At 45.7% G+C, this 26,635-nt stretch overlaps 2 long non-coding RNA genes across 4 annotated transcripts; both read right to left on the reverse strand.

The window, feature by feature from the left end:
- LOC119130447 lies at positions 1 to 23,903 on the reverse strand. 3 transcript variants are annotated; one of them, XR_005099405.1, is made up of 5 exons: positions 23,838 to 23,871; positions 17,386 to 17,389; positions 320 to 649; positions 190 to 241; positions 1 to 113 (listed from the first exon to the last, which is right to left on the reverse strand). It is a non-coding gene; the product is annotated as an uncharacterized LOC119130447 (long non-coding RNA). The 3 variants fall into 3 exon arrangements; XR_005099406.1 differs by lacking the exon at positions 17,386 to 17,389 and having other exon boundaries at positions 23,835 to 23,903; XR_005099404.1 differs by lacking the exons at positions 17,386 to 17,389; positions 23,838 to 23,871 and adding an exon at positions 9,239 to 9,249 and having other exon boundaries at positions 320 to 882.
- Positions 2,868 to 3,754, reverse strand: LOC119130487. The gene is made up of 2 exons (XR_005099446.1): positions 3,703 to 3,754; positions 2,868 to 3,194 (listed from the first exon to the last, which is right to left on the reverse strand). It is a non-coding gene; the product is annotated as an uncharacterized LOC119130487 (long non-coding RNA).
- Positions 23,904 to 26,635: the final 2,732 nt, after the last annotated feature.

Below are 26,635 nucleotides of genomic sequence, written 5' to 3' on the forward strand. Positions count from 1 at the left end.
ATCGTCATCATCATTGTCGTCGTAATAATCATCATCTTCGTAGTTGCACTTTCTTTCCAGGTGCCATCCTTGCTTCCCTAAAGCACGTCTTGGAGTCGGTCTACTGTGACTTCCTGAGTTAGTGAATCACAAGTCAGGTTTGCATCACCACATCTGCCATTTGAGGAAAGTGTGATGACTTAGACTTACCAACCAGCAGAAGGAAAATAATGAAAACTTTGTAAGTCAACATCTTGATGGCCTAGGAAGCGGCGAAAAGAAAACGTGATTGTCGACACAATTAGAAAAACATGACGTGATTTAAGTGCATTTCGTTCACAGGTTGTGGTTGTGGTCGGAACAATTAGCGAAGCCTTCCTTCAGTTTCGGGCTTTGTTCCGCCTGCCGGGCTTTGTTGTCCTCCTCCTGACACGCTGAGATTCTTGAGATTCTTTTTATTTCCTGACCACACCTTTGCTACGCCTTTGTGATGGGAAAAAAAACACCTATTCGTGCAGGTGCCAAAGCAATCCGTGGGGCCCTCTCGAGCAATGTTCCTCAGCGGCGATATCAACCTCCTTCCGTCTTATTTGCTTTGCTTGGTGGGCACGGGGAGAACGCAGGAAGGCCTGAATTAAACTTGGCACCTTTGAACTGCGAGGTGGACGTGCTGTGTTAGAGTGTTGCTCACTCTAACTTCTTTGCAAGAACCACACGTGAGACAGTTTGGCCATTTTACGCTTGCAAGCGGAGAAGCCATCAGCACTCTGTGTGGTACAGAGGTGCTTGAAAGCAGTCTGACTTAGGCCTCTTGCAAGGGAATATTTATTGAGAGAAAGCAGGGTGGGGTTGATAGTGAACAGGTTTAGCTGGTCAATCAATGCAGGGGAGGGGGTCTTAGCACTTTGTTTTACAATGTTGTGGGAACAGAAGAAGTTGTTCCACTCAGCAACTGGTTAATCAATATAGTCTACATTCCAACATAATCATACGATCAAGATAAACACTAAACGTGCCACCAGCGCACCCACGTTTCAAAAATAGAAAACTGCCAGATACATCATCAAAAGATGTTTCAGTACTGACACATATGCACCTGAACTCATCCATTTCATTTATCATTCGAGCCTGTTGAACCAACGAAACACATTGACGAGACGTCGATGGCGCCCTGCGACCAATTTTGTGACTTTTGGGAAAACTCGTGGTTGTTATGGTGCCATAAAGTCTGCCGATGAAAACCGCTGACTTGACCTGCATGATCCTATCTTCTCCTATCAAACATTTGGTAGTCCAGCCCTGAAGACATCCATCAACTTTTTATTCATTGTAGCGCCCACCGGCTCCAGGAAATAAATGTTTTATGCTTCGCGGGTCCACCAGAGAAGAACCCCTTATGATGACTACAAAAAGAGAAAATCTCACCCAGTTTCACCGTTTCCTCTTGTACTTCCACACACTCCGACAGCCATTCAATCTTAAAAGAACTGCTACATCTCTTATTTATTTTGGCTTGGCGAGTGGATGTGTCGCTGCTCGTTTGTTTCGCCATGATTAGCTTATTTAGCATTTGCATCGCTAGCTAACCTGCGCGGCACGGATGGGCAGGACACATGTTCAGGCACTGTCAATCCGATGATTGGCTATGTAGCGTAAGTGAACCATATCATATCATTGGCTTGACACCTGTCAATCGCTGATTTACACTACAAAAAGGCACAGAAACAAAATCATTCATCCACTTAATTAGATTACGTCTAACATTAGATATTAATCAATCAGTTTATGCTGAATTTTATTTTGTACGCAGCATGGAGGGAACACTGCATGGGACATGGAATGTCACCTCTCAGGCTGGAAAGGAGCTCGAGCTGGTGTGCGAGGCAGAAAAGTTCCGACTAGTCGGACTTGCTTCCACACACAGTTTGGGTTCTGGTACAAGTCCTCTTGAGAGGGGCTGGACTCTCTTCCACTCTGGAGTTGCCCACAGTGAGAGGCGTCGAGCAGTTGTGAGCATACTTTATTACTATACTATATTTGACCATATAATTATTTTGATATTGATTAAACGTGTTATTGTCGATAATATCATTATTATGCTGGTTGTTCATTGGAATCAACCTCCCATCTATCCAAGACTTGTACCTGTCCAGGACCAGGAAACGTGCAAGGAACATCTCTACAGACCCTTCTCACCCAGGTTGCAGTCTGTTTGAACTACTCCCCTCCGGACGGCGTTATAGAGCTCGGTACGCCAAAACCAGCAGACACAGAGACAGCTTCTTCCCCCAGGCTGTTGCTCTGATGAACTCACACCACTCATAGAGTCTCAGAGGCATTACTGTGCAATAACATCCTGCTCTTCACACCTTTTTGAATTTGTCTACACTGTTTTTGCCATTATTCACATGTCCTGAGTGTTGTTAGTCACCTAAATGTTGAACAGAGGGTGTGTTTTACCGAAGTCAAATTCCTTGTTTGGCACGCTCAAACATGGCGAATAAAAACTCTTGAATCTTCTGATACTCCCAGCAGATACTGGCAAGACAAGTCCAGGGAGCAGTTCAAGGGAAAGGCCAACAGTCAGACTCAGAGAGACCTTTTGATTATTATCGCCCTCATTCCAGAGATTTTGATTTGTTTTTTCCGGTACCACTTACAACAAAACCCAAAGAAAGCATATTTTGCTTCCAAATATTTGGTGGGTGAACCCCTCCACAGCTGAGTCTTGGAACTGTCCAGGACTAAAAATATCCAGGGTGAGTGTTGTTGTCACTATTATGCTTATATTGGAGTGCATATTTGTTTTGAATCCGCCAAAAACATACAATTGTGTGTGCGCATGTGTGTGCGCACAAATGCGTTTTGCTTGTGCCCATGGATTTAAGTGTGGGTGTGAACATGCACGTGTGGGCAAGGCCAGGGTGGCCTGGTTACATAACTGACTCATGGCCTGAAAAAATCTCCCAGTCCGGCCCTGCCAGGGAACGCCTTGGGATACCCCGGGATGAGCTGGACAAAGTGGCTGGGGAGAGGGTATGTCTGGGAGTCCCTCCTTAAGCCGCTGCCCCCACGATCCGACCCCTGATAAGCGGAAGAAGATGGATGGATGCGTCCATCGGATCTACTTCGTATTTGCTCGGGGGAGCCTATGTGCTCCTAAATCACGAAGTTGGTGAGTTTTTGCAAAACGCTGTTCCCATGGCAAAGCAGAGCTTCCCAAGAAAACAAAAACACAAGTTTGAGGGTCTAAACGTGCACAAAAACTCATGAAGCCTTGCACAGGGGCAAGCAAAATCATTCATCATAACAATTTATAACAATTTGTTTCTTTTGTGATTTTTTCTTTTTTAATGGCTTAGTTGGACCAATTGTGAACGAAACAGCCCCGGTGCTACAAATAGTCTCCGGAGCTCGACTCGATACAAAGTTGGCCCTTTTCTTTTTCTTTTTTGACTTTTGGCCTTTGATAGAGAATCGGAGCACTATCAAAGGCCAAAAGTGAGTCGCTGTGAATTGGGTACACTTGTGCATTTTGTAATAATTGTGTGCCGCTTTTAAATGTGGAATGAGTTCTTTTTGACAAAGGGCTTGCATAAAGTCTTCAAGCAAAATCATATAAAAGATATTTGAAAAGAAATACACTCTCCTTCTAATGATAGAAATTGTGAGCACCTGGCAATGCACATTGAAAAAAGGTTAAAAAAAGATGAAAGTACTCACCACTTTGGCCGTTGCGTGTCTAAGCTCCACTCGCTGTGTTGCGAGCTTGGAGTCTACCTGGTTTTGTTTTGCCACTAATTCTTTTTAATCATTTTTAATTGCGGCCCACGTCAAAACCTATTTTCAGTCTTTAATAAGGGTGCGGCTGACAAATAGCAGGACTTTGAGGTGTTTCATTCGGCAATTAACAAATGCTCGACGACATGACTAATCAAAGAATTGAGCTTGCCAAGCCACATTTCAGAAAACCTCCCCATGAAGTAAGATGGCGGCGCGTGCACACGCTGCGGCCTCTCTCTGTCCCGAACGGTGTTTTGTTTTGTCGTTTAATGTGGGTTTGTCCGCCAGTTTTGTGTGTTCGTCTCGTCGTACCGGGTTGTGCTTCAAGTGCGGCGGGCTGGTTCTGCTCGACATCGGCGAAAGCGAGTTTTGTGGCGACCTGAACTTTGAAGCGGGGACATTAAAGGCGCTCGGTCTGCGCCGTCCTGGAGCGTCGCCGGACTCGCCTGCTATTCTTCCCCCGGTTGGGCGTCCGGGCCTGGCTGGCGGCCACCCCAGCTCGCCCGGCCGTGCCTTCCATTCTTCTGGCGGACGTTCGATCGCTGGACATCAACATGCCTGCTGAGTTCTGCGGACCGGACAGTGCGTAGCTGCTGTGCGTCTGGAGCGGATGGCGCGCTATCGGGCGGACCGGGCCATTGTACGAGGGGGAACATCGCGTGGAGGTGGACTGTGCGTCTACATCTGTGAAGAATGGTGCCGGGACTTTGTTGTGAGATGCCAGCACTGCTCGCCACTGGCGAAGTTTGTGATCTCCGGGCTGTTGGGGTCCTGAACTCTCTCCCCGTTGTTTTACTTGTGTGTTAATCGTGTGCTGTGTCTCGTCACCGTGGGATAGGGGGAACGGTATTTCGGTTTCTTTGTGTGTCCTAGCATGAAGGAATTGACAATAAAGCTGATTCTGATTCTGATTCTGATTCTGATTCTGATTCTGATGATTGAGTGTCGCAACGAGGGGTGGCTGTGGCCGGACAACAATCCATCGCCACGAAAAAGCACATGTTCCCAACGTTTATTAATGGGGCGGTCATATTTAAAAGTTTTGCCTCGCGAGTTAGCTTGTAAGGTGCGAGTAGCTCGGCGGCCTATGTTTCTGCGTTCGCCAGTCAATGTGTACACCATGATCGGCAGCTACCAGTGAAACATCCAAATATAGTGGGCAAGTGCTTACACAGTCTTTCTTTTACCACTTTTTTATATACCAAACGACCAAAGAATTCCAAGAAGAAATTACAATACATAGATAGATAGTGTTGTATGTTGTTTGAGATGTCCGTTATTGAGCAAGGAAAACAAAGATGTGGAGTAACAATTGGTCCTTTATTGGCAAGATCTTGGGTTGTTTAATGGCAGCCAGTACACGAGGCACGGCAGCAGATGAAACAACAGCCCCCATCTCCAGGTCAGAAGGTTTTATACTGTCCGGAAAAGGCCTGACCATTTGGTACCTATGTGTATTGGGAGGTTCTGGGTGCTGTATCCGTGTTCTGATTGAGCAGTTATGTTTATATAAGATAATAAGATTTGCACACATATGAACATGAAAAAGTATGAGTTTGTCTAACTTAATAAAATATGTACACGTTGCTGTTTCACCCACTTCAATAGATAGATAGATAGATAGATAGATAGATAGATAGATAGATAGATAGATAGATAGATAGATAGATAGATAGATAGATAGATAGATAGATAGATAGATAGATAGATAGATAACTAGCGAGCGAGCGCGAGAGAGAGATATAGATAGATAGATAGATAGATAGATAGATAGATAGATAGATAGATAGATAGATAGATAGATAGATAGATAGATAGATAGATAGATAGATAGATAGATAGATAGATAGATAGATAGATAGATATGAAACTTTATTTCTTCACACCTTCATTAATCTTTCTTTCATATACAGTACATATAACATAACATTTTCATAGCATGAGGAAAAGGGTCCCCGAGTGAAGCTAAGTATAAGCTTGTATAACGGGGCCCAGACGGACGGACGACAGACACTCGTTATACACACATACACACTCAACTCAGCTAACTATGGAAATGTGGATTTAATTATAGGTTTGTAAAAGATGGCTAAAAATATGTTTTTTTAAATTGGAGATAGAGAGCATGAGCGTTAAGGCTTTATCCATTTTGTTCCAAATTTGAGGTCCCCTACATCTGCGGTATTTCCCTAGGATGTGTGTTTTAACTCACATAATCACGTCTGATGGGAATGCTGGGGTCTAGTGATGGGGGTGAAACTGCATAGGCCAGCTCAGTGGCCTAGTGGTAGAGTGTCCACCCTGAGACTGGAAGGTTGTGGGTTCAAACCCCGGCCGGGTCATACCAAAGCCTATAAAAATGGGACCCATTGCCTCCCTGCTTGGCACTCAGCATTAAGGGTTGGAATTGGGGGGTTAGATCACCAAATGATTCCCAAGCGCGGCACCGCTGCTACTCACTGTTCCCCTCTCCCCCAGGGGATGGATTAAAATCACACGGGGATGGGTTAAATGCAGAGGACAAATTTCACCACACCCAGGTGTGTGTGTGACGATCATTGGGACTTTAATCTTTAATAGTATGTGGTTTCTCTTGTTCACAACTTGAAACATGACACATGCATTGTGAAATTCATTCAGCTCAGGTAGTATTAGTAACTCAAAATGGCGGAAGAGAGGGAGGGATGGAGAATTAAACTCAGACCAAGACAAAGCCCTAATGACTTACTTTTGTAGAGATTGAAGTCTTTTAAGGTGACTGGAGAAGGTGTTGCCCCATATGACATTGCAATAGTTAAGATGAGGTTCAAATAGAGTTTTGTATAAAATAAGAAGTACTGACTGAGGGAGGAATTTTGTAAAATAAACCAACATACTTTGATAATTTAGATACAAGGTGATCAATGTGACATTTAAAGTTGAGTGCGTCATCTACAGTGCCTTGCGAAAGTATTCGGCCCCCTTGAACCTTTCAACATTTTGCGACATTTCAGGCTTCAAACATAAAGATATAAAAGTTAAATTTTTTGTCAAGAATCAACAACAAGTGGGACACAATCGTGAAGTGGAACAAAATTTATTGGATAATTTAAACTTTTTTAACAAATAAAAAACTGAAAAGTGGGGCGTGCAATATTATTCGGCCCCCTTTGTAGCGCCACCTTTTGCTGCAATTACAGCTGCAAGTCGCTTGGGGTATGTCTCTATCAGTTTTGCACATTGAGAGACTGGAATTCTTGCCCATTCTTCTTTGCAAAACAGCTCGAGCTCAGTGAGGTTGGATGGAGAGCATTTGTGAACAGCAGTCTTCAGCTCTTTGCACAGATTCTCGATTGGATTCAGGTCTGGCCTTTGACTTGGCCATTCTAACACCTGGATACGTTTATTTGTGAACCATTCCATTGTAGATTTGGCTTTATGTTTTGGATCATTGTCCTGTTGGAAGATAAATCTCCGTCCCAGTCTCAGGTCTTTTGCAGACTCCAACAGGTTTTCTTCCAGAATGGTCCTGTATTTGGCTCCATCCATCTTCCCATCAATTTTAGCCATCTTCCCTGTCCCTGCTGAAGAAAAGCAGGCCCAAACCATGATGTTGCCACCACCATGTTTGACAGTGGGGATGTTGTGTTCAGGGTGATGAGCTGTGTTGCTTTTACGCCAAACATATCGTTTTGCATTGTGGCCAAAAAGTTCGATTTTGGATTCATCTGACCAGAGCACCTTCTTCCACATGTTTGGTGTGTCTCCCAGGTGGCTTGTGGCAAACTTTAAACGAGACTTTTTATGGATATCTTTGAGAAATGTCTTCTTGCCACTCTTCCATAAAGGCCAGATTTGTGCAGTGCACGACTGATTGTTGTCCTATGGACAGACTCTCCCACCTCAGCTGTAGTTATCTGCAGTTCATCCAGAGGGATCATGGGCCTCTTGGCTGCATCTTTGATCAGTCTTCTCCTTGTTTGAGATGAAAGTTTTGGAGGGACGGCCGGGTCTTGGTAGATTTGCAGTGGTCTGATACTCCTTCCATTTCAATATAATTGCTTGCACAGTGCTCCTTGAGATGTTTAAAGCTTGGGAAAGCTTTTTGTATCCAAATCCGGCTTTAAACTTCTCCACAACAGTATCTCGGACCTGCCTGGTGTGTTCCTTTGTCTTCATGGTTCTCTCTGCGCTTTAAACAGAACCCTGAGACTATCAAAGAGCGGGTGCATTTATACGGAGACTTGAATACACACAGGTGCATTCTATTTATCATCATCAGTCATTTAGGACAACATTGGATCATTCAAAGATCCTCACTGAACTTCTGGAGTGAGTTTGCTGCACTGAAAGTAAAGGGGCAGAATAATATTGCACACCCCACTTTTCAGTTTTTTATTTGTTAAAAAAGTTTAAATTCCAACCATCCATCCATTTTCTGAACCGCTTAGTCCCCACGGGGGTCGCGGGCGTGCTGGAGCCTATCCCAGCCGTCAACGGGCAGTAGGCGGGGGACACCCTGAACCGGTTGCCAGCCAATTGCAGGGCACACTGTATGAAGACCCACAGGAATTTTGTGGCATGGACTCTTTTTATGTCTTCCCCACTAATGACTTAAATTAAAAATCATGTAATTGGTTTTAGATAGATAGATAGATAGATAGATAGATAGATAGATAGATAGATAGATAGATAGATAGATAGATAGATAGATAGATAGATAGATAGATAGATAGATAGATAGATAGATAGATAAATTATTGATTCCTGGGTATCAATTGGTATCCACACCCAAGATTGGGCACACAAGAGAGGTCAAATAATTCCAGCACCCAATGCAGTCTGAACTTGTATCCCGACTTATGTCTAAGAAACTAATAATAGAGTGTTTTCTGTGGCCGGTTGCCAATTTTTCAACGAAAAGGGTGACAGCTCGCCCGTTAGATTGAGAAAGCCACACTGCCTCCCCGTGGATGGAAGAAGGATTGTCTTTCACCGCGAGATGAACTGAGATTGCGCGTTCGTGCGTGTGCGCGTATGCCGCTTGAAAACGGCGGGATGTTTATGTCGAAAACAGTTGCACAATTGATTTTTTTAAACTTGCGTTGTATGTTTGACAGAGACGTGTAAACGTTGCGCTCACCCTACACTGATCATATTCCACAAACCACACGCAGAAATAAATATTTACCAATGATAAATACTCTCTCACACACACACGCACGAACGCGCGCACACACACACACGCGCACACACACACACCAAAGAAATCCACACACCAGGATCTCTCCTGGTCCACCAACACCGCATCACTGGCGAAGAAGGCCCAGCGCCGCCTGTACTTCCTGCGGAAACTCAGGCGAGCAAGTGCTCCTCCGGCCGTCATGACTACATTTTACCGTGGCACCATTGAGAGCGTCCTCTCCAGTTGTATCACTGTTTGGGGTGGTAGCTGCACTGGATACAACATGAAGGCCCTGCAGCGCATAGTGAACACGGCTGGTAAGGTTATTGGTGCTTCACTCCCCTCCTTGAAGGACATTTACACCTCCCATCTCGCCCGCAAGGCGACCACGATTGTGAGTGATGTGAGTCACCCCGCTCACTCTTTGTTCGATCTTCTGCCCTCTGGGAAGAGGTACAGGAGCCTGCGCTCCCGCACCACCAGACTCACTGTAGCTGCCATAAGAAAATGCACTGATATGGAACGTTTTGAGCCAGGCTCTGTTTCCAAGTGGGAACCAATTTTAGTTTTGTGTTAGCGGTTCCTTTTTGAGAGATACACATTTTGAGCCACGGGGTGGCAACGTTTTCCGTTGGCATAAGCAAGTGATGAAGAATGCAAGGAATGCTTATTTTGTTTCTTTTGTGATAGCATTTTTGTTTATTGGTGAAACCAGAGGTTTGAAGACCTGTATTGTCTAGATTTACGTTTTTTCTTCGTTTTCTCCCTCGAGCAAATGCGGCAATGAGTTCTCACGGCATGTGTGTGGAGAAGGAGTTGAATAAATGCCCGTTTTGAAGAACTGCTTGTACGCCTGATTGACAAGAGGGAGCTACACTCACCAACAGCTTCATTCTCCAGGCTGTTCGGATCCTGAACTCTCTCCCCCCTTCTGCGTAGCGTCCTGTACTTTTGCGCTATATTCTGACTGTCTGCTGTATGCACACTTGCTCCATTTTTGCTCCTCTTATTTATTGTGTTATTTGTTTATTTATTATTGTTTTTATTTTTTTGTGTTGTTTACTTGTATGTATATTGTGTACTATGTCTTGTCACCGTGGGATAGTGGGAACGTAATTTCGATTTCTTTGTGTCTTGGCATGTGAAGAAATTGACAATAAAGCAGACTTTGACTTTGAAAAAGCATGGGAAAATTTGTGAATAATTTAGAAGCAAATTTCTCTCCATATTAGGCGGCTCGGTGGCGCGCTGGGTAGCACGCCCGCCTCATAGTTAGGAGGGTGCGGGTTCGATTCCACCTCCGGCCCTCCCTGTGTGGAGTTTGCATGTACTCCCCGGGCCCGCGTGGGTTTTCTCCGGACACTCCGGTTTCCTCCCGCATCCCAAAAACATGCTTGGTAGGCCGATTGAAGACTCCAACTTGTCCCTAGGTGTGAGTGCGAGTGCAAATGGTTGTTTGTCTCTGTGTGCCCTGCGATTGGCTGGCAACCGGTTCAGGGTGTCCCCCGCCTACTGCCTGATGACGGCTGGGATAGGCTCAAGCGTACCCGCGACCCCCGTGCGGACTAAGCGGTTCAGAAAATGGATGGATGGATTTCTCTCCATATTGGGAGAGGCTGCTCGCTGCAGAAGCACTGGGTAGAGCTGTTCCAGAAACAGTCCAACCAAACAGAAGTGATCACGCCCATTTTCCACCAGACATTGCGGCAACTTATTTATTTATTTATTTAACTTGATTGCAAACGAATATATTTACAATCTAGTAGAGAAATCAATAATATTTAATGTTTGTTTATTTCTATTGAAAATACATTTAATGGTTAGAAAACACACAAGGGTTAAACAGTTAGTTGTTTGCTAGGGGTGTAACGATTCATCGATATACATCGATTAATCGATATAATGCTCTACGATTTGTTGGCATCGAAGCTAAACGTAAACATCGATCTATATCGCCCGTTTTTGACCTCGGACATTAGACGCGACTTTATTTTGAAATCCAGTTCATTGTTGCTTGCTTCCTCTTTCCGGGAGCAGTGCGCGGCGTGTTGTGTTGTGAGCTATGTGGGCTATGATCTTTCTTGCCCCATGCCATCACGTATTACATTTTATATTGGTATTTTGAATGTATCGTTTATTCTTCATACTCTATGTTGTCACTATAGCAGTTCTGCTGCATTCCCATCTTGGGATCTGATACAGTAGGCTAGGGTGCTGAAACTATTCATGAACTAATACAGTAACCCCTCGCTACATGGCGGTTCGATTATCGCGGCTTCAGTACATCGCGGATTTTTTTTGCCCCCCCCAAAAAAACTATTTGCAAATTCGAAATAAACCTTCTAAATTGAGGAATTATGGCATGAAAGTTGCCCACACGCCAGCAGAAGGCAGGGAGTGTCCACACAATTGCAGTATGTACACTTGTCCTTTTTTATAAAAAAAAGTTTTTATAATAATAAAAGGGTTCTAAAACATATTTACAGTATGTACGCTTGTACCTTGTATAAAAAAAATCTTATATTGTTAAAATTGTTATAAAATTGTTGTAATAATAAGAGTTCTAAAAACATTTACAGTATGGCTACATATACATATGTCTCTCACACACACACACACACACACACACACACACACACACACACACACACACACACACACACACACACACACACACACACACACACGTATCATACAGTGGAGCTTCGGTTTTCGAACGTCCCGGTTCTCGAACAAATCAGTATTCGAACAAAAAATTCGAGATTTGTTTGCTTCGGATGTCGGGCGAAATTCGGTTGTCGAACCTCGCAAGAGCCGAGAGGACCCGCATGCCAACTGACTCCGTTCGTTATTACGTTCTCGTTACTCTGAGGATTGCATCAACTCTAATCATGCCTCCAAAGGAAGCAAGTGGGAGCAGTAAAGCCATCCGAAAACACAAAGACGCTCCTAAAGCAATGCGACAGTGAGCGCCCGGTTGCGCATGCGGTTGCGCGATTGGACCAAATTAAGCTCCCTGCGCACTGAGGTCCACTTACATTTTGGAAAGTACATTAGGACTTTAAAAATATTTTCTAAATTTTAGCGACCGCTCTGTCACAATAATGCGACCTGCGCGGTGCAGTTGCGCGGTCGGCGGTGCGCAACGGTTGCGCGTTCGGCGGTGCGCTGCAGTTGCGCGATCGGACAAAATTAAGCTCCCTGCGCACTGATGTCCACTTAAATTTTGGAAAGTACATCAGGACTTTAAAAATATCTTCTAAATTTCAGCGACGGCTCCAGGGCCGGTTCTAGGAATGCACATTCTTTTTTTTTTTTTTTTTTTTTTTTTTTTTTTTTTTTTACACATTTTTAACACTGTTAGTGTTTTCTTCACGGCAGTTGTTAGCTGTGTGTCCAGATCTCAACCTGGAGAAGTGGATTGCACTCTGTCAGGCCACTACACTAAGACCTGTCCAGCTTGGGTGTCCCACCTGAAGATTAAAGCTTCTGCTGGTATTGCTCTTAGGGTCACTGAGGCACGCAAACCCCCTGACCACAATAAGGTGGCAATCTCTCAGGGGGGGGGAACATATAATATGAATGTTATATTAACTATTATTTGAGTTGTCGTTAATCACTAGTTATATCACGGGTCATTACGACGAGTTTGGTGGAGTTTTTACTGCTTCTTCCAACTCCTACCGCGCTGACTGTAACTTGACACTCTCTGGCAGCGTCTTGCCTCATTTGTATACTCACAGTGATTGGATGTTTACGGAGGGGCGCGGAGTCCTGACAGCAGGCTGTGTGAGGACACACACTGCACCGACATGAGAGAAGAGAGGGGGCTGATTAACCTACGTGTGTTTCTATCAGCGGATTTTTCACTTCTAAAAGTTTGATTCGAGGGGGCAGGACATTTGTTTGAGGGGGCGTTGCCCCCTCTTGCCCCTGCGTAGAGCCGGCACTGGACGGCTCTGTCACAATAATGCGACCAGCGCGGGGCAGTTACGCGGTCGGCGACGCGCTACGGTTGCGCGTTCGGCGGTGCACTGCAGTTCCGCGATTGGACAAAAATGCGCAAATGAAAAAATGCTTAAAAATATATATATATATTTGTAATAGGAAAATATGATTCGGAATTCGAACAATTCACTTCTCGAACAGCCTTCTGGAACGGATTGTGTTCGAAAACCGAGGCTCCACTGTATTTATATTCATATTATTTATATTTATCTTCTGTATGTCATTTATACTACGTATTAATATAGTATTTGCATGTTTGAAACTATTATTTAATGTTCTAATGATAACATATGCCCTTATATGTTTTAATATACACTTATATATGTTGTATGTGTGATACACAAACAATGTATGTTAAAAAAAAGGGTGACTACTTGGCGGATTTTCACATATCGCGCGTGGTCTTGGAACCAATTATCCGTGATAAACGAGAGATTACTGTATGTATGTATTATTTTACGAGTTCACGCAAATATGGGCTGCGACACGGTGTATCGGGTCAGTGATGACGTGAGGACATCTGCAGTCGACGTCCCCCGACGATCGTGTTGGCTTGCGTTAACAGTCCGACGTGCTTTGTGTGAAACGTGTGGGCTTTTTACGGTGTTAACGGACCCATGGCAGCTCTTTAGGGTTTTGCACTGCAGAGAAGCAAAGAGGAGGCATTGAATTCATTTCTCTTTTATTGTGTCCAGCCAAGAAGGGAACAGCGTTCCATCAATGAAGACGGATGAACGGACGGATCAGTTCGTCTGCGCCACGTCACCCTCGTTCCACCTATTGGAAGCCACGCACAATCATTTCCTCTCCGCGCTTGGCTTCACGATGATGTGTGAGGCGAGTCCAACCCGTCACTTGTCTTCATCGGGTCTGACGCGCAACTCCGACATGTTCTTTCAAGTGCGTCCCAAAAGTAGCGGAAGCACAACTCATGCAGTCATGGTCGCTGACGTTCATGATGGCGTCCCGGCAGACAAATGCGGTTCACTTTGGCCAATGCGAGTGAATATATGACGAGCACATTTGAAATACAAATCGTAACACGAGGACAAGCAGATACATGGCGGCGGCGGCGGTGGCGGCACTGAGTGAGGGGCGCCGGGCGCCACTGGTTTGTACAGAGTTGGCCAGCGAGATGTCTGCTCCTCTCACGGCCAAGTTGGCAGTGGAGGCTGCCACTCTCGCCAGAGATTGCATGGTGGCCGTCTCGGCGTTGAGGAGCGGGCCCGTCGTGGTGGTTGTCGTCACGGCTAAGTCTGCCACTTGCCTGGTGGCCTCGGTGGTCGCCTGCGTTGTGGACGCTACGTTCAGCAAGGCCAGCTGATTCAAAAGCCCCCCGAGGCCTCCCTGTGGATTATTCGTCAGCATGCCCTGCACCCGCGCCGTCAAGTTCCTCCAGTCGTCGTCTACTTGTCTGGCCACTTGGCGGGCGTTCGCTATGGTTTGCGTCGTCGCTTCGGCCGAGGCCACGCTTTGCGCCGACTCAGTCGCCGTAGACGCTATTCGGGCCGCCTCGACGGCCAGGCCGGCCAGCTCCATGTCCAAGGCCAATCCGTTTTGCGATGCCGCCATGGCCGCTTGGGCGGCGTTATTGGCTTCCAGGGACGCTGCCAGTCCAGCGTCCACTGTGGAGCTCAGGCTGCCTTGACCGTTGCTCAGTGAGGTGGCGGCGCTCGCTGCATCCTCTGCGGCGTCCAAGGCGGCTCTGGCTGCCGATTCTGCTCCGACCGCGGCCGCAGCCGCCGAGCACGTGGCGGTTACCGCTGCGGCTGAGGCCGTCAAGCTGACTCCTAGTGAATCTTGTGCCAAGCTCAGCACCGTTCCTTCCGGTAGGTCGCGCACCATCTCCATCGCTGATCGTGTTGTTGCATTTGTGACCGCCGCTAAACTTTGTGCGCCTGATAAATTGTCTGCTGCTTCGGCTGCGACTCCTGCAACTTCCGCCAGCGCCGCCACCTCTTCTGCACCCTGAATGGCCGTCAACGTTTCAGGCGGCAGCATGGATGACAACCGATTTGAAAATAGTTCTCTAGCATTCCTTGCAACCGTTGCAAACTGTGCGGCAGTGTCGTCAAATTCATCGGGTTCCACCGTCGCCGCCCTGCTGGCCAGCTGCGCCGCGTCCAGCGACACCTGTGCCGCTTCTCCATCGATGCTTCCCGTCGATGAGGCTTGTCGCGCGGCTGCGGCCACCGCCTCTGCTGCAATCGCGGCAGCGGCCGCGGCATCTCTGGCCACCTGCGGCTCTGCGTCTCCATTGGCAACCGACTGGGCTGCAAGATTTGCCTCCTCCGCCCTTTCCAAAGCGGTGTTGATGACACCGTCAAGATCAGCTCCGGTGGATTGCCCGGTGACGGCCGCTGCCGAGGCGGCGAGGGACGCTGCCGCGGCCGCCAGGGAGGCTTGTCTTGAAGCTTGTACAGCTCCAGGTGGTTCTCCCGCAGCTTCTGCTGCTGCGCCTGCGCTTTGTGCTGCTGTTTGGATTTGGAGGAGCGCTAATTGGCCGGCTAACTCAGCTTCCGTGTCTGTTGCATTGGGCGCTGCAGCTTGGTCTGCCGTGTCGAGCGCAGCTTGCGCCTGAGCTGCCGTTTCTTCTGCCAACGCGGCCGAACTCTCGGCCGCTATGATGGCTTGGCGGACGCTTGCCTCGACATCTGGCGGTAGGTCTTCTGAATTAAGTAAATCTCGGAGTTCTTGTGCTGCCGTCTCGGCCTGTTCGTTGGCGTTTGTGGCGTTTTGTATGATCTCCATTGCCTGCATTGTTGTAAGTTCCGAGCCCATCATGTTGGCCGCTAAGGCGGATATGTTTGCGGCTGACCTGGCGATGGTTGCTACATTTTCTGCTGCTTGGGACAGTTGGAGTGCCAGCGTGGACAAGTTCCCACTCGCTCCCTCCGCAGCCCCCTGTGAAGTCACTGCAGCGTTTTCAGCCGCAGCGGCAGCATCGGCAGCATCGGCCGCCGCGGCTGCGGCCTCGCTCGCATTGAGGAGCTGGTGGCGTTCTTACTTGGTTTCCACAGCGGATCAACACGAATGTTATATTTTTTCAACTTTTCAATGCATCTCTTGCGGCTTTCTTGGTCCAACTGGACGAAATAGGACACCCACCCAGGCCGCCATCCTCATGAGTCTAGTGGCAGCGCAAACACGCTTTATTCATACATAATTTGGGCTTCTGATTGACGATTGACGCTTCTGATTGATGATGTCGGCAGCGTAGGTGGCAATCACTGAATCAGGGCCGAGGCGGGGGTGGGCCTGCGGATTTTGTCGCCAAGAGCTGGCGGTGGACCGCATTAATGCAGACGGGCTTCTTCGAATATCTCGCAGCGCATGGCCTCGTGAAATGAGCTGTGGGGCCACGTCATCTGATCGACTGCATAGAATGCTACGAAAAGCCACGCCGAAGCTCCTCAGACAGCCCCTGATGGGCAATCTGGGCTGGAGCACTCGGGCTGCAATGTTCTGGCCAAAATGATTCTGAATCCTGCGTACGCCCCTTGGTGGTTGGGTTAGCTACCGACTGCTTGAGAGTGAGTACTAAACCTGTCATGCTGTCGGGTTTTGTGAGTTGTTTTTGTCTTGTCCTGTTCGTCGTATTGTCACTTCCTGTTTTGTTTTGGTAACTCTCCTCTCGTTTCAGTTCGTGGGTCCTTCCTCTGTGCGTCAGGCCACTTGACTCCCCTGATCCCAATTGTGTGCACCTGTGTCGTTGGCCCTAATTGTCTGCACCTGTGTCCTCACCCTTCTGTGTGTGTATATAGCCTGCGTCTTCCCCTTGTCTTGTGCCAGTGCGTCTTGTCCCGTCTTGAACACTAGCGATCGCGTAACAGAACTCCCCTTAGAGCTCATAGTTAAGAAGATACCTTTTGTCAAGCCTGAGCTCTGTGTTTTTTAGTTATGTTTTTTGCCATCGTATTTCCCTCGGTTAGAGGCGCTTTTGGGTTTTGCTGTCTCCAGCCTTTTTTTCCCTCCTTCTGAGGCGCTTTTTGTTTTTGCTGTCTCCAGTCTTTTTGTCCCTCCTTTTGAGGCGCCTTTTGTTTTTGTGCTGTCTTCAGCCTGTCAGAATAAACACCTTTTGTTGGCACTCTGCATCCGAGTCCTCTCCCTGATCAAGTCTGACAAAACCCGCATTTTCAACAAGAGCAATAACTTGTGGTGTCTTTGGTCTTAAGTGGAGCCTCTTCTACACCAGTGGCGACCATCCCCCCATGAGCCCTCAGAGGGGCAGCCGCAAAGCAAAAAGAGTCCAAATGAGACGAGATGGCACTTGGTGGCATTTTTATTTCACAATAACAACAACAGCACATATCACCAATACACAAATGGCAGCTCATTCAAAGGGTCCAATGGAGTCCAAATCATTGGAGATGAGGGTGTGTCCACTGACCTTTTGCAAATTACCCATGGAAACCAGCATGCCATGCATGCTGGAAATGTATGGACGTAACGGAGCTAGACGGCGCACACACAAATGCGGGGAAGGCGGCACCGAGCTGATTCATGATTCATTTAACGCCATTGGTGCTTTAGTGGCAGCCATCGTTGTCGTCATCGTCGTCATCATCGTCTTCATCATCATCGTCATCATCATCGTCGTCATCATTGTCAGCATCGTCGTTATCACGATCGTCATCGTCGTCATCATCATTGTCGTCGTCATCGTCGTCATCATCGTCACCATCATCATCATTGTCGTCATCATCGTTGTCATCATCATCGTCATCATCGTCGTCGTCATCGTCGTCATCATCATCGACATCATCGTCATCATCATCGTCATCATCATCGTCGTTGTCGTCATCATCATCTTCGTCGTCATCATCGACATCATTGTCGTCATCGTCGTCATTGTCGTCATCGTCGTCATCAACATCATTGTCGTCATCATCATCGTCGTCATCGTCGTCATCATCATTGTCGTCATCATCATTGTCGTCATCATCATCATCATCGTCGTCATCATCGTTGTCATCATCGTCGTCATCATCGTCGTCATCAACATCATCATCGTCGTCGTCATCATCATCGACATCATCATCATTGTCACCATCATCATTATCATCATCATTGTCGTCATCAACATCATTGTCGTCATCATCATCGTCGTCATCATCGGCGTCATTGTCATCATCATCATCATCATCGTCGTCGTCATCGTCATCATCATCGTCGTCATCAACATCATCATCATCGTCGTCGTCATCATCATCGACATCATCATTGTCATCATCGTCAGCATCATCGTCGTCATCATCCTCGACGTCATCATCATTGTCATTATCGTCATCATCGTCATCATCATTATCATCGTCATCGTCGTCATCAACATCGTCATCATCGTCTTCATCATCGTCATCATCGTCATCGTCGTCTTCATCATCGTCATCGTCGTCATCATCATCGTCGTCATCATCGTCAGCACCGTCATCACGATCGTCATCGTCGTCATCATCATCGTTGTCATCATCATCGTCGTCATCGTCGTCGTCATCATCCTCTTCATCATCATTGTCGTCATCATCATCATTGTCGTCATCATCATCATTGTCGTCGTCATCATCATCTTCGTCATCATCATCGACATCATCACCATTGTCGTCATCATCATCATCATCATCATTGTCATCATCGTCAGCATCATCGTCGTCATCATCGCCGTCATCGTCATTGTCGTCATCATCATCATCATCATCGTCATCATCCTCAACGTCATCGTCGTCAACATCGTCGTCATCGTCGTCATCATCGTCTTCATCATCATCGCCGTCATCGTCGTTGTCGTCATCATCATCATCATCATCATCATCGTCGTCATCATCCTCGACGTCATCGTCGTCAACATCGTCGTCATCGTCGTCATCATCATTGTCGTCAGCATCATTGTCGTCATCATCATTGTCGTCATCATCATCATCTTCGTCGTCATCATCATCGACATCATCATCATTGTCGTCATCGTCGTCATCATCATCATCATCATCATCATTGTCATCATTGGGACTTTAATCTTTAATCTTTTAATCATCATCATCATCATCATCGTCGTCATCATCGTCGTCATCGTCGTCATCATCGTCTTCATCATCATCGCCGTCATCGTCGTTGTCGTCATCATCATCATCATCATCATCATCGTCGTCATCATCCTCGACGTCATCGTCGTCAACATCGTCGTCATCGTCGTCATCATCATTGTCGTCAGCATCATTGTCGTCATCATCATTGTCGTCATCATCATCATCTTCGTCGTCATCATCATCGACATCATCATCATTGTCGTCATCGTCGTCATCATCATCATCATCATCATCATTGTCATCATCGTCAGCATCATCGTCGTCATCACCATCTTCATCATCATCGTCATCGTCGTTGTCGTCATCACCATCATCATCATCGTCGTCATCATCCTCGACGTCATCGTCGTCATCATCGTCTTCATCATCATTGTCGTCATCATCATTGTCGTCGTCATCATCATCGACATCATCATCGTCATCATCATCACCCTCGACGTCATCGTCGTCATCATCGTCGTCATCGTCGTCATCATCGTCTTCATCATCATTGTCGTCATCATCATTGTCGTCGTCATCATCATCGTCATCATCATCGTCATCATCATCATCATCGTCGTTGTCGTCGTCATCATCATCATCATTGTCATCATCGTCAGCATCATCGTCGTCATCATCGCCGTCATCGTCGTTGTCGTCATCATCATCATCATCATCATCATCATCGTCGTCATCATCCTCAACGTCATCGTCGTCAACATCGTCGTCATCGTCGTCATCATCGTCTTCATCATCATCGCCGTCATCGTCGTTGTCGTCATCATCATCATCATCATCATCATCGCCGTCATCGTCGTTGTCGTCATCATCATCATCATCATCATCATCGTCGTCATCATCCTCGACGTCATCGTCGTCAACATCGTCGTCATCGTCGTCATCATCATTGTCGTCATCATCATTGTCGTCATCATCATTGTCGTCATCATCATCATCTTCGTCGTCATCATCATCGACATCATCATCATTGTCGTCATCGTCGTCATCATCATCATCATCATCATCATCGTCAGCATCATCGTCGTCATCACCGTCTTCATCATCATCGTCATCGTCGTTGTCGTCATCACCATCATCATCATCGTCGTCATCATCCTCGACGTCATCGTCGTCATCATCGTCTTCATCATCATTGTCGTCATCATCATTGTCGTCATCATCATCATCTTCGTCGTCATCATCATCGACATCATCATCATTGCCGTCATCGTCGTCATCATCATCATCATCATCATTGTCGTCATCATCATTGTCGTCGTCATCATCATCGTCATCATCATCGTCATCATCATCATCATCGTCGTTGTCGTCGTCATCATCATCATCATTGTCATCATCGTCAGCATCATCGTCGTCATCATCGCCGTCATCATCATCATCATCATTGTCATCATCGTCAGCATCATCGTCGTCATCATCGCCGTCATCGTCGTTGTCGTCATCATCATCATCATCGTCGTCATCGTCGTTGTCGTCATCATCATCATCATCATCATCGTCGTCATCATCGTCTTCATCATCATTGTCGTCATCATCATTGTCGTCGTCATCATCATCGACATCATCATCGTCATCATCATCACCCTCGACGTCATCGTCGTCATCATCGTCGTCATCGTCGTCATCATCGTCTTCATCATCATTGTCGTCATCATCATTGTCGTCGTCATCATCATCGTCATCATCATCGTCATCATCATCATCATCGTCGTTGTCGTCGTCATCATCATCATCATTGTCATCATCGTCAGCATCATCGTCGTCATCATCGCCGTCATCGTCGTTGTCGTCATCATCATCATCATCATCATCATCATCGTCGTCATCATCCTCAACGTCATCGTCGTCAACATCGTCGTCATCGTCGTCATCATCGTCTTCATCATCATCGCCGTCATCGTCGTTGTCGTCATCATCATCATCATCATCATCATCATCATCATCATCGCCGTCATCGTCGTTGTCGTCATCATCATCATCATCATCATCATCGTCGTCATCATCCTCGACGTCATCGTCGTCAACATCGTCGTCATCGTCGTCATCATCATTGTCGTCATCATCATTGTCGTCATCATCATTGTCGTCATCATCATCATCTTCGTCGTCATCATCATCGACATCATCATCACCCTCGTCGTCATCATCGCCGTCATCGTCGTTGTCGTCATCATCATCATCATCATCATCGTCGTCATCATCCTCAACGTCATCGTCGTCAACATCGTCGTCATCGTCGTCATCATCGTCTTCATCATCATCGCCGTCATCGTCATTGTCGTCATCATCATCATCATCATCATCATCATCATCATCACCATCATCGCCGTCATCGTCGTTGTCGTCATCATCATCATCATCATCATCATCGTCGTCATCATCCTCGACGTCATCGTCGTCAACATCGACGTCATCATTTTTTTTCATTGTAGCGCCCACCGGCTCCAGGAAATAAATGTTTTATGCTTCGCGGGTCCACCAGAGAAGAACCCCTTATGATGACTACAAAAAGAGAAAATCTCATCCAGTTTCACCGTTTCCTCTTGTACTTCCACACACTCCGACAGCCATTCAATCTTAAAAGAACTGCTACATCTCTTATTTATTTTGGCTTGGCGAGTGGATGTGTCGCTGCTCGTTTGTTTCGCCATGATTAGCTTATTTAGCATTTGCATCGCTAGCTAACCTGCGCGGCACGGATGGGCAGGACACATGTTCAGGCACTGTCAATCCGATGATTGGCTATGTAGCGTAAGTGAACCATATCATATCATTGGCTTGACACCTGTCAATCGCTGATTTACACTACAAAAAGGCACAGAAACAAAATCATTCATCCACTTAATTAGATTACGTCTAACATTAGATATTAATCAATCAGTTTATGCTGAATTTTATTTTGTACGCAGCATGGAGGGAACACTGCATGGGACATGGAATGTCACCTCTCAGGCTGGAAAGGAGCTCGAGCTGGTGTGCGAGGCAGAAAAGTTCCGACTAGTCGGACTTGCTTCCACACACAGTTTGGGTTCTGGTACAAGCCCTCTTGAGAGGGGCTGGACTCTCTTCCACTCTGGAGTTGCCCACAGTGAGAGGCGTCGAGCAGTTGTGGGCATACTTTATTACTATACTATATTTGACCATATAATTATTTTGATATTGATTAAACGTGTTATTGTCGATAATATCATTATTATGCTGGTTGTTCATTGGAATCAACCTCCCATCTATCCAAGACTTGTACCTGTCCAGGACCAGGAAACGTGCAAGGAACATCTCTACAGACCCTTCTCACCCAGGTTGCAGTCTGTTTGAACTACTCCCCTCCGGACGGCGTTATAGAGCTCGGTACGCCAAAACCAGCAGACACAGAGACAGCTTCTTCCCCCAGGCTGTTGCTCTGATGAACTCACACCACTCATAGAGTCTCAGAGGCATTACTGTGCAATAACATCCTGCTCTTCACACCTTTTGAATTTGTCTACACTGTTTTTGCCATTATTCACATGTCCTGAGTGTTGTTAGTCACCTAAATGTTGAACAGAGGGTGTGTTTTACCGAAGTCAAATTCCTTGTTTGGCACGCTCAAACATGGCGAATAAAAACTCTTGAATCTTCTGATACTCCCAGCAGATACTGGCAAGACAAGTCCAGGGAGCAGTTCAAGGGAAAGGCCAACAGTCAGACTCAGAGAGACCTTTTGATTATTATCGCCCTCATTCCAGAGATTTTGATTTGTTTTTCCGGTACCACTTACAACAAAACCCAAAGAAAGCATATTTTGCTTCCAAATATTTGGTGGGTGAACCCCTCCACAGCTGAGTCTTGGAACTGTCCAGGACTAAAAATATCCAGGGTGAGTGTTGTTGTCACTATTATGCTTATATTGGAGTGCATATTTGTTTTGAATCAGCCAAAAACATACAATTGTGTGTGCGCATGTGTGTGCGCACAAATGCGTTTTGCTTGTGCCCATGCATTTAAGTGTGGGTGTGAACATGCACGTGTGGGCAAGGCCAGGGTGGCCTGGTTACATAACTGACTCATGGCCTGAAAAAATCTCCCAGTCCGGCCCTGCCAGGGAACGCCTTGGGATACCCCGGGATGAGCTGGACAAAGTGGCTGGGGAGAGGGTATGTCTGGGAGTCCCTCCTTAAGCCGCTGCCCCCACGATCCGACCCCTGATAAGCGGAAGAAGATGGATGGATGCGTCCATCGGATCTACTTCGTATTTGCTCGGGGGAGCCTATGTGCTCCTAAATCACGAAGTTGGTGAGTTTTTGCAAAACGCTGTTCTCATGGCAAAGCAGAGCTTCCCAAGAAAACAAAAACACAAGTTTCAGGGTCTAAACGTGCACAAAAACTCATGAAGCCTTGCACAGGGGCAAGCAAAATCATTCATCATAACAATTTATAACAATTTGTTTCTTTTGTGATTTTTTCTTTTTTAATGGCTTAGTTGGACCAATTGTGAACAAAACAGCCCCGGTGCTACAAATAGTCTCCGGAGCTCGACTCGATACAAAGTTGGCCCTTTTCTTTTTCTTTTTTGACTTTTGGCCTTTGATAGAGAATCGGAGCACTATCAAAGGCCAAAAGTGAGTCGCTGTGAATTGGGTACACTTGTGCATTTTGTAATAATTGTGTGCCGCTTTTAAATGTGGAATGAGTTCTTTTTGACAAAGGGCTTGCATAAAGTCTTCAAGCAAAATCATATAAAAAATATTTGAAAAGAAATACACTCTCCTTCTAATGATAGAAATTGTGAGCACCTGGCAATGCACATTGAAAAAAGGTTAAAAAAAGATGAAAGTACTCACCACTTTGGCCGTTGCGCGTCTAAGCTCCACTCGCTGTGTTGCGAGCTTGGAGTCTACCTGGTTTTGTTTTGCCACTAATTCTTTTTAATCATTTTTAATTGCGGCCCACGTCAAAACCTATTTTCAGTCTTTAATAAGGGTGCGGCTGACAAATAGCAGGACTTTGAGGTGTTTCATTCGGCAATTAACAAATGCTCGACGACATGACTAATCAAAGAATTGAGCTTGCCAAGCCACATTTCAGAAAACCTCCCCATGATTGAGTGTGGCAACGAGGGGTGGCTGTGGCCCGACAACAATCCATCGCCACGAAAAAGCACATGTTCCCAACGTTTATTAATGGGGCGGTCATATTTAAAAGTTTTGCCTCGCGAGTTAGCTTGTAAGGTGCGAGTAGCTCGGCGGCCTATGTTTCTGCGTTCGCCAGTCAATGTGTACACCATGATCGGCAGCTACCAGTGAAACATCCAAATATAGTGGGCAAGTGCTTACACAGTCTTTCTTTTACCACTTTTTTATATACCAAACGACAAAAGAATTCCAAGAAGAAATTACAATACATAGATAGTGTTGTATGTTGTTTGAGATGTCCGTTATTGAGCAAGGAAAACAAAGATGTGGAGTAACAATTGGTCCTTTATTGGCAAGATCTTGGGTTGTTTAATGGCAGCCAGTACACGAGGCACGGCAGCAGATGAAACAACAGCCCCCATCTCCAGGTTAGAAGGTTTTATACTGTCCGGAAAAGGCCTGATCATTTGGTACCTATGTGTATTGAGAGGTTCTGGGTGCTGTATCCGTGTTCTGATTGAGCAGTTATGTTTATATAAGATAATACGATTTGCACACATATGAACATGAAAAAGTATGAGTTTGTCTAACTTAATAAAATATGTACACGTTGCTGTTTCACCCACTTCAATAGATAGATAGATAGATAGATAGATAGATAGATAGATAGATAGATAGATAGATAGATAGATAGATAGATAGATAGATAGATAGATCGATCGATCGATCGATCGATCGATCGATCGATCGATCGATCGATAGATAGATAGATCGATCGATCGATCGATAGATAGATAGATAGATAGATAGATAGATAGATAGATAGATAGATAGATAGATAGATAGATAGATAGATAGATATGAAACTTTATTTCTTCACACCTTCATTAATCTTTCTTTCATATACAGTACATATAACATAACATTTTCATAGCATGAGGAAAAGGGTCCCCGAGTGAAGCTAAGTATAAGCTTATATAACGGGGCCCAGACGGACGGACGACAGACACTCGTTATACACACATACACACTCAACTCAGCTAACTATGGAAATGTGGATTTAATTATAGGTTTGTAAAAGATGGCTAAAAAGATGTTTTTTTAAATTGGAGATAGAGAGCATGAGCTTTAAGGCTTTATCCATTTTGTTCCAAATTTGAGGTCCCCTACATCTGCGGTATTTCCCTATGATGTGTGTTTTAACTCACGTAATCACGTCTGATGGGAATGCTGGGGTCTAGTGATGGGGGTGAAACTGCATAGGCCAGCTCAGTGGCCTAGTGGTAGAGTGTCCGCCCTGAGACTGGAAGGTTGTGCGTTCAAACCCCGGCCGGGTCATACCAAAGACTATAAAAATGGGACCCATTGCTTGGCACTCAGCATTAAGGGTTAGAATTGGGGGGTTAGATCACCAAATGATTCCCGAGCGCGGCACCGCTGCTGCTCACTGCTCCCCTCTCCCCCAGGGGATGGATTAAAATCACACGGGGATGGGTTCAATGCAGAGGACAAATTTCACCACACCCAGGTGTGTGTGTGACGATCATTGGGACTTTAATCTTTAATAGTATGTGGTTTCTCTTGTTCACAACTTGAAACATGACACATGCATTGTGAGATTCATTCAGCTCAGGTAGTATTAGTAACTCAAAATGGCGGAAGAGAGGGAGGGATGGAGAATTAAACTCAGACCAAGACAAAGCCCTAATGACTTACTTTTGTAGAGATTGAAGTCTTTTAAGGTGACTGGAGAAGGTGTTGCCCCATATGACATTGCAATAGTTAAGATGAGGTACAACATTTTTTTTTTTATAAAATAAGAAGTACTGACTGAGGGAGGAATTTTGTAAAATAAACCAACATACTTTGATAATTTAGATACAAGGTGATCAATGTGACATTTAAAGTTGAGTGCGTCATCTATGTATGAAGACCCACAGGAATTTTGTGGCATGGACTCTTTTTATGTCTTCCCCACTAATGACTTAAATTAAAAATCATGTAATTGGTTTTAGATAGATAGATAGATAGATAGATAGATAGATAGATAGATAGATAGATAGATAGATAGATAGATAGATAGATAGATAGATAGATAGATAGATAGATAGATAGATAGATAGATAGATAGATAGATAGATAGATAGATAGATAGATAGATAGATAAATTATTGATTCCTGGGTATCAATTGGTATCCACACCCAAGATTGGGCACACAAGAGAGGTCAAATAATTCCAGCACCCAATGCAGTCTGAACTTGTATCCCGACTTATGTCTAAGAAACTAATAATAGTGTTTTCTGTGGCCGGTTGCCAATTTTTCAACGAAAAGGGTGACAGCTCGCCCGTTAGATTGAGAGAGCCACACTGCCTCCCCGTGGATGGAAGAAGGATTGTCTTTCACCGCGAGATGAACTGAGATTGCGCGTTCGTGCGTGTGCGCGTATGCCGCTTGAAAACGGCGGGATGTTTATGTCGAAAACAGTTGCACAATTGATTTTTTTAAACT

This window comes from Syngnathus acus, chromosome 11, assembly GCF_901709675.1.
Source record: "Syngnathus acus chromosome 11, fSynAcu1.2, whole genome shotgun sequence".
Lineage (NCBI taxonomy): Eukaryota > Metazoa > Chordata > Actinopteri > Syngnathiformes > Syngnathidae > Syngnathus > Syngnathus acus.